Raw genomic sequence first — 15,758 nt, forward strand, 5'->3', positions numbered from 1 at the left:
TGGTCCGATCAAAATTCTCTACACATGATCGGAGTATGTCCGATCGAACCAGTTGGTTGGAAAATATTTCCAACATGTTGGAAAATTGGGTCCGACGGATATTCCGACGGAATCAGTCCGATGCATACCACACACAGTCGGATTATCCGACAACACGGTCCGATAGGACACATTCCGACGGATTCTCCGACCGTGTGTACAAGGGCTATGGGTGGCCAGGTATATTCCATTACCTCCTGGTTGGCCCAGAGCCAAAGTCTGTGTATTTTCTTATATTTTTGGCTCTAAATGTGATGGATATGAGGTAAACGTACACAATTCTGCTGGCCGTCTATAGATCTAATATGAGTATGTAAAGCTCAGTTTATTAAATGCAGCAGAAAAATGTAATGAACACGGATATTACAAAGGTGATATCCATTCTTTTTCTGCTCTGGTTAAATTGGGGGATCTGCTCTCAGATTCTCTGCTGACTGGATCTGACCTTTCCCATGTGAAAGGGGCCCTAAAAAATTCTGCAACATTTTTTATAGAGTTCCTAATCTATCGGGTTGAGGTCAGGACTCTGAAGGTCAGGTAAGTTCCTCCATCCCAAACTCGCTCATCCATGTCTTTATGGACCTTGCTTTGTGCACTGGTCCAAATCATTTGGTGGAGGGGGAAATTATGGTGTGGGGTTGTTTTTCAGGGGCCGGGCTTGGCCCCTTAGTTCCAGTGAAGGGAAGTTCTTAAGGTGTCAACAAACAAAGACATTTTGGACAATTTCATGCTCCCAACTTTGTGGGAACGGTTTGGGGATGATTGCCTCCTGTTCCAACATGACTGCGCACCAGTGCACAAAGCAAGGTCCATAAAGACATGAATGAGTGAGTTTGGGGTGGAGGAACTTGACTGGCCTCCATAGAGTCCTGACCTCAACCCAATAGAACACCTTTGAATTAGAGTAGAGACTGCGAGAAGACCTTCTTGTCCAACATCAGTGCCTGACCTCACAAATACGCTTCTGGAAGAATGGTCAAACATTGCCATAGACACACTCCTAAACCTTGTGGACAGCCTTCCCATAAGAGTTGAAGCTGTTATAGCTGCAAAGGGTGGGCAAACTCAATATCGAACCCTACAGACTAAGACCCCATACACTATACAAATTTGGTTGTCTGACTTCCTTTATGCCACGTATACACAATCAGAGTTTTCGTCTGAAAAATCTTGGAGGGTTTTTCCGACTGAATTCAAAAATAGCGCCTGAGTAACGCCTGAAAAATCCGGCCCCTTTCACTCCAGTGTGAAAACCGGTGGGCTTTCACACTGGAGCGGTGCGCTGGCAAGACGGTGAAAAAAGTCCTGCTAGCCGCATCTTTGGAGCGGTGACATTGAAATCAATGGGGCAGCGCGGCTATACTGCCGGCAAAGCGATGCTGGAGCGGCGCTTTGCGGGCGGTTTTAACCCTTTTTTGCCCGCTAGCGGAGGTTAAAACCGCCCCGCTGGCGGCCCATTCCGCCGCTAGACGCCGCTTTCTAGCGGCGCTTTACCGCCGACGCCCGCACCGCCCCAGTGTGAAAGGGGCCTTAAGGTCTGACCTCATACTATATGGTTTTGGTAAATCTTAAGGAAAAAATCTACAGAGAATTTTATAATGTGTATCCAGCTTTAGACTGTGATGCCATTAAAGTCCATGTGCGTGTAAAGGCAGGTGTCCCAATACTTTTGGCAATATAGTATACTTCCAGCACCATGAGTAAAGTCCCATCTGTCAGATCCTGTGTCCCCAGGCTTCACTTCCCAGCAATCACCAAGAAATCCATACATCAATCCACAGAAGAGTCCGAAGTATCTCTGCAGCCTGTCCTTGCTGTGATATCAATGTGTCCTTAACATTTATACAGCAAAAAAGAGGGTTTCACCATGTCAGACCGGTGTATTGTTGCCACATCCCTAATTATGAATCAATAAAAAGAAACCCCCCTTCATTGGGACTTTGTAGGCAGCAACCAGACATATGAATTAAGGAAATTTAATTTATTGAGTATACATAAAATCATTCGATCTTGTGATGACCGATGGTTAAAAGGACAAAAATACTACACAAGTATACAAAAAGACATAGAAGAGACAAAAAACACGACATGTTACATGGTATGCATGACAAAAAGGTAGTTATTACTCCCCAGAATATAGTGAGCTCCGGTACCCGACGCGTTTCTGGTTCAAGCACCTTTATCAGGGATATTTAATAAGAGTATATGCAGTCATAATTTTGTCTTATGTGTGAAATGTTCCACCATACAACTTAGAAAAATGGATGAAGCACTGCCAGCAGGGGTGTCAATAGATGCCCACCAAGAGCACCAATAATACATGATAATATCAGAAAAACGGGGATTTGCCCATTCAATTTGCCCGGTGATCCCAAGGAGTCTTATATGGCGGATTGCCAAACCAAGCCCATGAATTTTAAGTGATAGCGCGATCCGGCGCCTTAAATATGGCTCCTGATCCGTATAAAGCAGCAACACATTCTGAGTCCTTGAGTATTAGACCTCCCTACAGACAAGGTGTCTCTGTGGCACCCCGCTCTGCAGTGCCTGCCTGACATTCACACTGATCAGCCATTACATTATGACCACCACCCATCAAAGCATGGGTGCCACTTGACCCAGCCAGTCTACCCATTACAATCTGGCACCTTGTCAAAGTCGCCCAAAATTGTTACGCTTGCCAATTTTTTTTCTGCTTTCAACACATTACCTTCAGGGACAAAATGTTCACTTTCTGCTTAATATATCCCACCCACCTTAGATGCCTTTGTAACAAGAGAATGGATGTTAGGCACTTTACCTGGCACTGGCAGTGGTCATAATGTTATGGCTGATCGGTGCAGTTCCAGCACCATTGGCAAAGTGGCACCTGTCAGACCCCAGGCATCACTTCCCAACAATCAGCTAGTGGTCCATACATCAATCCATAGAGGAGTCCTAAGCATCTCCGCAGTCTGCTCATCCTGTGCCATCAATGTGCCCTGAACATACCCCATGGCATCCTTCACCTGCTTTGGTGAAGGGGATGGTGGTGTGCAGCATCTCAGGCTGAGCTCCATAGGAAATCACTAGAACACACCCAACTGTCTCCATAGACAAGAACTGATTTCCAGCTCATCCTTCTCTGCACCTTCAGCTGTCACACGCCTAGGAAGGATCCTGTGCAGGGAGAACACCCTGACATGTGCTCATCACAGGCTGACCATCATCCTCATCCTCATCACCCTCATCCCTCCTCCTCCTCCTCCTGCAGCACCATGGTCAGCTAGGGATAAAACAAGGCGCTCCATTCATGCAAACAACCCGATCACACTGCAGCATGATGCCGGCTAACATTTGCATCTCTTTCCATACCGTACGATATACAGACATTGCACACAAGCATCGCTCTTCTTACCCTCCCAGCCGCCTTCTGTTATCCCCTTCCAGTGTGTGATGCTGAGGGATGGTACCGCTCCTGGATGCCAGACCACTAGGGGGCGACATCTTCTACAGCCATGCCAAGAGCGGGACTGAGCCTGTGCGAGCACGTAGGCGCCATCTTTGTCTCGGGCTCCACATCGCTCACAACTAATAGAAATGTTAGCGTTTCATTCAAAATACGTTCGATAATATATAAGTATTGGTAAATTTTCAAAAAAGAAATATTTTTTACTAAAAAATTTTAAAGTCCGTGTTAGGTTTTTTATAAAGGAGCTTATCGTATGCCAGTATTAAATATGGCTGACGAGGGACTGCGTTAGGAATGCTGTTCTGTGAGGTAGTTTTGTGAGTAGTTTTGGCTGCTGATGTATTTAATTACAAGTTATGTAACTGTCTTATCTTTTATTACTTTCCTGTGTTCAGCTTTGGCTGGAGCCATGACCGCTGTCTGAGATTTTCTGTTTTAGAAAAGGATGACGACCACCGAAGATGCGATTTATAAAAATGGCGGCACAGGATTGCGGAAGCCTGGGATGAGCGAGTACCGATCAAGTTTGGGAATGAAATGTACCTGTTTGTAAGTTTTTCTAAATACGTTTATGTCCCGTTCACACCTGTGCGTATTGGAATCACTGGATTCTGCCTGCAATTCCGGAACTACAACAAAACGCAGGACATGCTTGCGGCGTCATTTTTTTCTTAATGGCACCGCAAACAATTTTGCCATGATTGTCGTGTGCGTCAAAACCCACAAAAATTATGGTAAAACACAACGCCAGATGCACCTGGCTCAGCGGAGGGAGGCCCCTTTAAAAATGAATGGTGCTGCTCCAAAAATGCACACAAAAAAAATGCAGCAGCATCGCTTATGTGTGAATGTGGCTTTACTGAGTGTAAAATAATCACACATGAGACATGGCCTGAAACTAGTGAACAGTTGGGTGTGTGGGACTTTAGCGGCACCAAAAAATGTAAAAAAAACATATATATGAAAAAAAACAATTCATGATTCCTGAGTGCGATAAAATGTTGTAAAATACAAAGGATGGTCAACTAGAAGGCACCAGTTTCAACTCCCATCAATAATCACAAGAAAGTGATTTGGAATCTTGATATTCAAATATCTGTACAATTAGAACCAGATTTGTTTTAAGACCCCTTTCACACTGGGGCCGCCCTTGCTTCCACGGTAAAGCACCGCTCGTTTCAACAGCGCTTTACCGCTGTTTAAGAAGTGCTTTTCGGGCCGCTAGCGGGGTGCTTTTAACCACAAAAAAGGGGTTAAAAACACAGCGCTTCCAAATCACTTTTTTTAGGCGTTTCCGAAGCGCTGCCCATTCATTGCAATAGGCAGGGGTATTTTGGGAGCGCTGCATGCAGCTTTCCCAAACTGCCCCAAAGATGCTGTTTGCAGGACTTTTTCTAACATCCGCAAGCACACTGCCCCAGTGTGAAAGCACCCATTGCAATGAATGGGAGGCAGTTTACAGGCACTCTAGCACTTAAATGCCTGAAAACTGCTTCAGTGTGAAAGAGGTCTAAATCATCAGTCTTATGCCGCGTACACACGGTCGGAGAATCCGTGGGAATGCGTCTTATCGGACCGTGTCGTCAGATAATCCAACTGTGTGTGGTATGCATTGGACTGATTCCATCCGAATCTCCATCGGACCCAATTTTCCAACATGTTGGAAATATTTCCCGACCAACTGGGCCGGTTGGACCTAATCCGATCATGTGTAGAGAATTTTGATCGGACCAAGTGCCATGCATGCTCAGATCAAATCCCTACATCAAAGCTATTGGCTACTAGCCTGTATCTAGTCCCATCGTAACTAAATTACGTCATCACGTTCTGAAAGATCGGATTTTTCGACAACTTAGTCCGACCGTGTGTATGCAACAGTTTCGGACACAATCCGTCAGACTAAATCTGATGGACAAAATCCGACGGATTTGGTTGTGGAAATCTCCGACCGTGTGTACAGGGGCTAAGGGCTCTTTCATACGTGGCGGATCCATGCTGATCCGCCCCGTGGACATCCTCTTGCTCAGCGGGGATCGCTCCATGGACATCCGCTTGCTCAGCAGGGATTGCTCCATCGATCCCCGCTGAGCAGGAAGATGACAGGTCAGTCTCTGCACACTGTGCAGGGACAGACCTGTCAGAGCGCCGCTCTCCCCTATGGGAGATCAGATGACGATGGACCGCAGAGTCCGTCGTCACCCGATCTGATCCGATGACGGATCGAAAAGTAGGTTTTTCCTCCATCACACTTTTTCGGGTCGGATGTCAGCGGACATGTCACCTCTATTGAGCATCCGTTCAGGTCCACCTAAAAAACTGGAAGGCGGACCTGAACGGATCAGTCATGTGAAAGAGGCCTTAAGCCTCATAAACACGGTATGATTGTTGGAAAACCGAGCATTTGATTTTTGTCAAAAGCGCGCGTGGCAGGATCTTGTCTTGCATACTAACGTTAATTGTTGTGCCACAAACACGAATGTAGTGATGTACTATGAGGAATTTCAGCTCTTGAGCGCCACCCTTTGGGCCCCTTCTGCTAATTTCGTGTTTGGCGAGCATTGATTCTGAGCATGCGTGTTTGTACTTTCGACTTTTGTGTGACGGATTTCTGTACTTACCACCCGAAAATCTGACGTTTGACAAAAGGTTACTAGCCTGCCATCCAACATTTGTTGGCCGAAAATTGGAAAACAATTGTTGAAAGGTGCATACTATGGTAAGAACTTTGGACAACAGCCAATCCCCTTCTGATTTTTTCCCCCTTCCAGAGCCTGTGCCATAGCCAAGGGCTCCTGCGTGCATGTGCGAGAGTGAAGTTATCGCTGCCCTGGCCACTCTTCTAGCCAGAGGCCACAAATCCCGAAGGAAGACTGGGGGAAGATCAAAGCCTTTTCAGCGGGGACAGCGCACTGCTGGAGGGCTTTGTTTTAAGGTAAGTCTCTCATATAGTGCTAGTATGTGATGCATACTAGCACATTAAGCATTTGTCCTACAGGGGAAAGTTTTTTTGCTTTTTTTTTGTTTTTGTAGCCGTTTACTACTGCTTTAAAGGATTAGTTGACCTTTACCAAAGAACTGTGTATGCAGCTCTAACTAAAGCTGAATAGTGCCCTTGCTAGCCCCCACCCGCAGACCCCGACAACCAACAGCCAGGATTGTTGGGAAGAGGCCCTTGTCCTCATCAACATGTTGAGGGCAAGCGGCCTGGTACGGCTCAGGAGGGGGGGGGGGCACTCGCTCGTCCCCACCCCCTTTCCTGACCGGCCGGGCTATGTGCTCGGATAAGGGTCTGCTATGGACTTTGGGGGGACCCCCACGTCTCTTTTTCGGCATAAGGGTTCCCCTTTGAATCCATACCAGGTGACGGGGCCAGCGAGGGTTCAATCTCGCCGATGGAGGCGGCGACATTGACTTTCTTCCCTAGTACTGTCTACCTAGAGCCACGTTCAAAATGAACTGACTTTTCTCTGTGTGGGCAAGTAATTTCAAAAGTCCGGCGGACTAGCACACAGACAGGCGGATTGTCCGTCGGACAATTTTGAGTCAAAACTTTTTTCTAAGTCCGCGGGGCTTTTGGAAAGAAAAAGTCCGCCGGAACCCACTCACGGGCGGATTGTCCGGCGGACTCTGGTCCGCCGGACAAAGTCTGCCGGATAGTTCGATCGTGTGTATGCAGCATTACACACAGTTTTTGAAGGAACTCAGCAGATAGGTTGTTCCAAACATCTTGGAGAACTAACCACAGATCTTCTGTGGATGTAGACTACCTCAAATCCTTCTCTCTCTTCATGTATTCCCAGACAGACTCCATGATGTAGAGATCAGGGCTCTGTGGGAGCCAAACCATCACTTATAGGACTCTTTGTTCTACTTTACACTGAAGATCTTTCTTAATGACATGCATTAAGAAAGTGTATTTAGGTTTTGTGCTGTCCTAGGCCTGACTAAGCTCGTGCACCTCCTAATTTAAATCTCATCAAGGCCACACCCCTTCCTTTTTAAGACCTGCCCTGCCATCTGTGCCTCATCAGTGCCCATCAATGTAGCCTATCAGTGCCCATCAATGCAGCCTATTAGGGCCCATCAGTGCAGCTTATCAGGGCCGCCTCATCAGTGCCTTCAAAGCAGCCTCACCAGTGCCCATCAGTGCAGCCTCACCAGTGTCCATCAGCACAGCCTCACCAGTGCCCATCAATGCAGCCTCACCAGTGCCCATCAGTGCAGCCTCAACAGTGCCCATCAATGCAGCCTCACCAGTGTTTATTAGCACAGCCTCAACAGTGCCCATCAATGCAGCCTCAACAGTGTTTATTAGCACAGCCTCATCAGTGCCCATCAATGCAGCCTGATCAGTGCCAGTTAATGCAGCCTCATCAGAGCAAGCCTCATCAGTGCCCATCAGAGCAGCCTCATCAGTGCCCATCAGAGCAGCCTCACCAGTGCCCATTAATGCCGCCTCACCAGTGCCATGTGAATGTTCTACATAGTAAAGTCACTGCAGAACATATCAGCATTAATATGGGAAATAGACCATGAAAAATTATAAATGGTAGCTCTGTAGCTAAGCACACATCCTATTTTCCAGCAGTGATGTAAATCTAAAGCCGAGTGCTATATGTAACAATTGCTGTCACAATAGTTCTCACCAAATGACAGGCGTTGCTTTGCTCTGCAGATGCCCGAACAGTTCCCTGAACTGTATAATAAACACAAATAGCTGCAGCATGGCACTTACCCTTAGCATCGCTCTGAGCTCCGGACACCATAGAGACCCATGAAGAGAACAGCACACTGGCTGCACAATGAGAATTGCTGTCTGTTTGATGGGAAGTTTCAGGCCCGGGGGTTCCCCTCCTCCTCTTCTCTCCTACTACACCCAAGCCAGAAGGAAGTTAGGATGCCTTCCTTTTTAAAACCTGCCCTGTCATCTGTGCCTCATCAGTGCCCATCAATGCAGCCTATCAGTGCCCATCAATGCAGCCTCACAAATGCCCTTCAATGCAGCCTCACACGTTCACATCAATGCAGCCTGATCAGTGCCCATCAATGCAGCCTCACCATTGGCCATCAATGTAGCCTCACCAGTGCCCATCAAATCAGCCACCCTTTGGGCTCCTTCTGCTAATTTCGTGTTTACCTCGTGTTAGTAGAAGTTTGGTGAGAGACGATTCGTGCTTTTCAGACTCGTATTTTTCAGAACGTTTTTCACTGCTTTTCAGTTTGTGCTTGTGAGGTTTGTATCTGTTTTTTAGTGCGTGTAGTCAGTTCGTCTCTGTATTTTGCAGTGCGATCTACTGCGCTCGCTGACTTTCAGCTCGCTCTTCACAGGCCTTGCTGTTCTTCAGTGACTTCTGTTAAGTTCATTCTGACAAGCCGACCGTTTTGAAGCCATGTTGCGTGTACGTACTCGTCGTCGAGTTCGTGCTTTGCTTGTGCTTGGTGTTGTAGTTCATTCTTCAACCCAAGAACAGTCCGTGAACGTGGTGTTGAGGAGTTCATGGACGAAGAATTGGTTGCTCCAGCTTGACCAGTTCTCGCACATGCCTTTGCTTCGTGAGATCCGGGAGAATAATTCTGATCATTTCAGGAATTATCTCCGGATGACGGACCCCGTTTTTCACCGTCTGCTGGCTTTGCTGACCCCTTATATCAGCAGGCAGGATACCTGCATGCGGCAAGCCATCACTCCGGAGCAGAGGCTCATCGCCATGTTGCGGTACTTGGCGACAGGGAGAAGCCTTCAGGACCTCAAGTTCTCGACAGGCATCTCCCCCCAGGCTCTGGGGATCATTATTCCAGAGACCTGTTCTGCCATCATACAGGTCCTGCAGGAGGACTATATTAAGGTAAGATTTATCATTTAACATCACATTTTATTGTTTTTAATGTTTGCTAATGTCTTGTATTTCTTTCCTCAATCTCTAATTACCATGATTGCAATATGCTGTGAATGTCCCCTTTGTCCTCATGCATGCTGTAATCTTTTTAATGCTCCTTTTTTGTCTTTCATGCATATTTGCCTTCATTAAACCTCACCAACATGCTATGGTAGGCCCATATCCACCTAGTCTAGTCACATGTCTTTTGTCAGCTCCATTGTATTGCTTTATCCTAAAACCAAACATTTAAATATTATTCCAAATGGTCTGTGTCCCCTTAACTGAATCCCCCCCCCCCCCTTAATAGTATCCCAAATGGTCTGTGTGTCCTTTAACTGGATCCCCCCCCCCCACTTAATATAATTCCAACTAGTCTGTGTGTCCTTAAATTAATGTTGAAAAAAATATATCACCCTGATTTTTTTGGACATCATTTTATGCTGATACGTATTCTTATTAAACAAATTTGTTCAAATGAATCGCAATAAGCGTTTATTGATTATTTTGTGCAAAAGTTCTATCGTATCCTAAATATGGTCTATTTTGCTGGCATTTTTAAAATCTTGCCATTTTTGTAAATAGTAATGGTGGTGCTAACCGTTTTTAATTTTTTTATTGTGACTGCCACATTATGGCGGACACATTGGCCAATTTCCATACATTTTTGGGACCATTGTCATTAATACAGTGATCAATGCTGTAAAATTGTATTGATTACTGTAAAAATGTCACATGCAGTGAAGGTGTTATTAAACACAAGGGGTCCGAGGAATGGTTTAAAGTGTGTTCTGGGTGAGTGTTTATTAACTGTCTGGGGGATGGGCTAGCAGTGACATGACCCTGATCACTGCTCCCGATGACAGGGAGCAGACGATCGGTGTCCTGTGACTAGGCAGAAGCGGGAAAGAAAGTTTGTGTTGTAATGTACAATGTTTAATGTGCAAAAGTACTTATTTTTGTTTTTTCTGCTTTGCCTCCCCAGTTTCCTTCATCGCCACAGGAATGGCAGACTGTGGCATCCCATTTTGCCACCCGTTGGGACTTTCCGAACTGTGGTGGTGCGATAGATGGGAAGCACGTCCACATTGTGCCACCACCCCATTCGGGGTCGTACTATTATAACTACAAGGGGTTTCACAGTATTGTGTTAATGGCGGTGGTGTCGGCACAGTATGAATTTCTTTATGTGGACGTGGGGAAGAATGGCCATATGTCTGATGGAGGAGTCTACGCCCAGACGGAGTTCTACCGCCGTCTACAGACAGGTGGACTGGGATTGCCACCTGATTCCGAGAATGTTGAAGAACTCCCCTTCGTCTTCATAGCTGATGAAGCTTTCGGTCTGGACGACCACGTCATGAGGCCATTCCCCCAAAGAACCCTCACCCCGGAGAGGAGGGTTTTCAACTACCGGCTGGCCAGAGCGAGAAGAGTTGTTGAAAATGCGTTTGGAATAATGGCCAGCCGGTTCCGTGTTTTTCTGACTCCAATCAACCTTGCGGAATACAAACTGAACCATGTTGTACTTACGTGCTGCATTTTGCACAACTTTTTAAATAAAAACTCAACCAATTATTTGTCTTCAATAGTGCCTGAGGCTGGACTTGTTCCTGAAACTATGACAGGCCTGGATACTGGCCGTACTGGCTTGGCCCCCCAAAGTGCCCGTGAGGTTCGTCAAAGATATGTAACTTATTTTAACGGTAGGGGGGCCATTGCAATGCCACAGAATCTTTAATTTTTAACAATTAAAATAATAAAAGAACATCAAATCTGAATTTTTTTTTCTTGCTTGCTTTTGGTTTGTGCTGTCTCCTATGTTATCCTAGTGCACTTGTAGTGCCAAGTGTATTTTCATTAATTAAATAAGGCCCATTGTCACTGGATACACAAAATCACTTTTCACAAACTGGTATTGAGCATTGAAAGAATACGCCACACATTGTTGATTCTTCAAAATTTAAATTTGGCCACATTCACATGTGCCATAGAATATTTATATGATTTTTTTTATTTTTGGGTTAATTTAACTTTCTTTGAAAAACATTTTTTATTTTCCTTTTTTTTGATTTTTCTAAATTGTTTTTTTTTTTTTTTTGGTTTTTTTAATTTTTGTTTTCTTTTTCGTAAAAAACTATGAAAAATGTAACAACAATCAGCCACAATATTTATAATTTAGGAAGTAACAATCTTTTAAGTAAAACAAGGGAAATGAAGAACATGATCGATATTATGGAGAAACGGATTATATTCTCCCCAAAATATCGATCATGTTCTTCATTTCCTGCTGCATATTGTCAATCCGATTCGTCAGGAGATCCAGGCTAGTTCACATGGCATCTATTTCCCCATTCCAGCACATTATCTGGCCAATCAGCCTTTGTGCGCTGTCACTGGAAAACGGGCCCTTTCCACAACCAGAACATCACCTACAATAGATGATAAAAATTGGTTCAAAAAATATGCAGTCATACATGGATTTCAACAAGCTGGGGTGTCAGACACTCACCTGGTGGGGTGCCCATCTCCCCTACTTCCTCCACCTCTCCTTCCTCAACCTCTCCTTCCTTCACATCCTCGGGGGGGGGGGGGCACTGGTGCTTGGAAATGTGTCCCTTTCCACAACCAGAACATCACCTAAAATAGATGTAAAAACATGTGTTTTGAAATATGCAGGTATACATCCATTACCTGACGCTGTGGTGTCAGACACTCACCTGGTGGGGTGCCCATCTCCTCTCCTTCCTCCACCTCTCCTTCCTCCACATGCACATCCACGGGGGGATGGGGCTAACCTCACATTCATGCTGGCAAGGGTGGCGGTCCCTGGGATCCTGCTTTGTGAGTCTTTTCTCCCCTATGAGAAATTAACAAACAAAAAGGTATACTTTATCACACAGATATTTAAGGCCAGAACTAGGAAGATGAAACCTTGATTAGAAGTGTTGTACAATTGTCGGTTTATGAAGAGATGCAAAATGTGAAGACATGATAAATCAATTCACTTTGCCAAAAACTACAATAATTTGCTTTTTGTGCCAAAATTTCACACATGCCCAACCCCCCCCCCAAGTATACCAAGGAACCCCGTGTGGTTTACCCTAATAAATGTTCTCTGGTGTCCCACACTTTTACTCATGAGTGTAGATGTGTTTTTAACCAGCTGCCAAGTGTCCTCTCCTTCAATTACACTGAATGTTCTTTTCTAGTCATTGTAGTTTGAAACACATCTAAACCACAATGTCCTAATCTTTGTTTGGTTCCTAAAAATTACACAGCAAAAAAATGAGGATTAAACCCTGTATCATAAACGAGGTTTGACACGAACAACGAACGAGGGTTTGTTATTAACGATACGATTACTGTATCCACCAACATGAAAGCAGCAATTTTTTACATTGTACAAAGGTAAAGTCAGTATGCAATAATCATAAAATAGGAACACACGACAAGTACTTACTTTTTTTAAGAACTTTCTTGATCCTTCTGTACTGATCCGGCTCCCTCAATTTAAGGTCGGACCACCGTTTCCTCAATTGGTCTTTTGACCGTCGTACCCCAAAACGATTGTGCAGGGTCTTAACTACTTTGGCCATGATTCTGGCCTTGCGCAAGTTCGGATGGGTGTATGGTCCATGCTTGCCATCATAATCCTTACTTCGCAAAATTGCCACCATCTCCACCATCTCTTCAAATGCCATATTTGAGGCCTTAAATCTCCTCTTTCCGGATTGGGACGTTTGTGGCTCCGGGGATTCGTGACTACTGGAGTCATTAATATCAAGCACCTGTTGTGTTTCCACCATGTTTCTCCTACTGCGCACCGTAGAGAAAAGGGGGCGGGAAATATTCTTGTAAAAGAACGTCATGGGCGGGCAACGCAGGCGTGATTCTATGCGTGCGCACTGGATATTACGCCAAAATGCACATGTCGTACGTGCTTACGTACGTTATGTGCGCACAAAAGGGCGGGAAAACAAAAACTTGACCAAAAGAACGTCATGGGCGGGCAACGCAGGCGTGGTTCTATGCGTGCGCACTGGATATTACGCCAAAATGCACATGTCGTACGTACTTACGTACGTTATGTGCGCACAAAAGGGCGGGAAAACAAAAACTTGACCAAAAGAACGTCATGGGCGGGCAACGCAGGCGTGGTTCTACGCGTGCGCACTGTATATAACGACAAAATGCACATGTCGTACGTTCTTTTGAGAAAATAGGAACGGAAGTTGGGAGCAAGCAAAACGAAGGTAAGTTTAAACAAATTCCCCAAATCAGTGGCATATCCTGCTTAGAGATTGGGGTCTATATTGGGCTAAGATTAGGAGAGTCTGGGCTAACATTATTGTTTTTGGCTTGTGTATTGTCTTTCAGAAAAATGAATCAGAAATTTAAAGATCCTGAATTTTTGAGTCTGTTTATTGACAAATACAAAGAGCTGACAAATCTGTGGCAAGTCAAGCACATTGATTATTATAATAAACCAGTAAGGAGGGCAACGCTGGAGAAACTTCTGACATTTGTGCAGACTTGGATCCCAGAGGCAGACGTGGACTTTGTGGAAAAGAAAATTCAAATATTGAGAAATATGTACCGAAAGGAGACTAAGAAAATCCTTAAATCCAAAACATCAGGAGCAGCACCAGGTGCTGTGTATGTACCCAGGCTGTGGTACTTTGACAAACTACGGTTTATTGGCGACCAGAGTAAAGCCAGGGAATCGCTTTCAACTCTTCCCTCCACCCTTCCCTGCAGCATTCCCTCCACCTCAGCAGAGGCTGATGAGCAAGCTGAGCCTTCCATCCTGGAAGAAGCGGATGCACCCAGCTGGAGCCAGGTAGTTTGTTACAATAAATAGTGATATTCATAATATTAATGATGTTAACTAGATGTTATAATTTAAACACTATTATTGATGTTAAAAAAACAAATATTTTGACATATCAATTTACAGTAGTGGCCACAAATGTTTGTCACCAGCAGAAACAAGAAATAGTGGTGTCATAATGATACTCTTTTATATGTATTAACAGAATTTTGAAGTCAGGAGCTGAAAAATGTTTATGATTGATGAACAAAAAACTAAAACGATGTCCCTTTTTTATACACAGGATGAGCTCAGCCAGGAGGAAGGTGTGGAAAGTGGCAGGCAGGAGGAGGCTGGGCCCACTGTCAGCCAGGAGGTGTTCGGGCCCAGTAGAAGACTCACACAATCACAGGTGCCTCCCCTCCGTCTTCCAGCAAAAAGGCCAAAGAAAATGACAGTCACACAGGAGGAATCCCTGCGCCTCATTCGAGAGGCTAATAATGTGTTAAGGAGCCCCCCTGAAGCTGAAGAGGCCTATGGCTGCTACATAGCCAGCCGGCTGCAGCAATTGGAGATGGGCCAACGCCTCCAGTGTGAGCGAATCATTTTCTTGGCCTTGCAGAAGGGGCTGAGTGGCGAATTAACTGCCACCAGCGATATTGTGGATCAAGTTCCTCCTGTTCCTCCTCCTCCTCCTGCCACAAGTACACCACCGGAGACACAGCCTCCCAGGAAGGCTGCAGGGAAGTCTGCAGGGAAGGGTGCAGTGAAGGGTGGAGCGAAGAGAAGAAAGTGATGACCTGGCTTCACTCTGGTCTGACCAAAGACGCAGCCTGTTGTACCACAGCCTGGGGACATATATACCATCTGCTGCTGCTCTTGATGTCTGGGATTCTGGGACCATGTTGTACTTCTCAATATTTGAATTTTCTTTTCCACAGAGTTTAATGTTTGCCCTGGGGCCAAAAGGCTAGACAAATGTCAGAAGTTTCTCCAGTGTTGCCTTCATTTTTTTTTTGTTGAACCAGAATAAATGGATATTTTTTTTGGAAAATATAATTGCCTATGTGTTTTTTGGTCAAATACATTTTTAAAAGACAATGTGAAATTAACAAGGGACACTAACCTCCTTGAGGTTCCAAAAAAAATAAAAATGTTATTGTGGTAACTTGTCACCAGAATAAAAATAAAAAGGTTATTGTGGTAATGAAAAACACAAAAAAAAAAAGGTTTTTGGTGTTAACTTGACAGAATAATTAAATATGGAGATCACAAGAAAATAATTGGTAAAGAATTATACGAAAAATATGGAGGAAAAAATAAAAAAAAGACGACTACCAAAAAAATAAATAAAGGTTTTTGGTGTTAACTTGACAGAATAATTAAATATGGAGATCACAAAAAAATAATTGGTAAAGAATTATACGAAAAATATGGAGGAAAAAATAAAAAAAAGACGACTACCAAAAAAATAAAAAATAAAAACATTATTACTGAGATGGGGCTTTAAAATAAAAACAAGATCATTCATGAGATGAGGAGAAATAAGCCAGAAATGTGTTTTGTGAGAACTCTGTGA

The 15,758-nt window shown here is 44.6% G+C and overlaps 1 protein-coding gene and 1 long non-coding RNA gene across 3 annotated transcripts in view; one reads left to right on the forward strand and one right to left on the reverse strand.

Annotated features, from left to right (window-relative positions):
* LOC143962658 (tropomodulin-2-like) overlaps positions 1-3,541 on the reverse strand; it is a 153,195-nt gene extending 149,654 nt beyond the window's left edge. Inside the window, exon 1 of the mRNA XM_077472005.1 lies at positions 3,437-3,541. The gene's annotated coding sequence lies outside the window, so the exon portion shown is untranslated. The remainder of the gene's footprint in view (positions 1-3,436) is intronic.
* A 257-nt stretch (positions 3,542-3,798) lies between these two features.
* The window catches only part of LOC143960525 (uncharacterized), a 44,247-nt gene continuing 32,287 nt past the window's right edge, over positions 3,799-15,758 (forward strand). Inside the window, exons 1-3 of one of the 2 annotated variants that reach the window (XR_013270334.1) lie at positions 3,799-4,039; positions 6,259-6,422; positions 10,352-11,147. This is a non-coding gene — a long non-coding RNA (uncharacterized LOC143960525). Of the gene's footprint in view, positions 4,040-6,258; positions 6,423-10,351; positions 11,148-15,758 lie in introns of those variants that run through there. The other variant, XR_013270335.1, reaches the window with a different exon arrangement.

This window comes from Lithobates pipiens, unplaced genomic scaffold, assembly GCF_037356315.1.
Source record: "Lithobates pipiens isolate NorthernLeopardFrog02 unplaced genomic scaffold, aLitPip1_a1.2 Scaffold_8, whole genome shotgun sequence".
Taxonomy (NCBI): domain Eukaryota; kingdom Metazoa; phylum Chordata; class Amphibia; order Anura; family Ranidae; genus Lithobates; species Lithobates pipiens.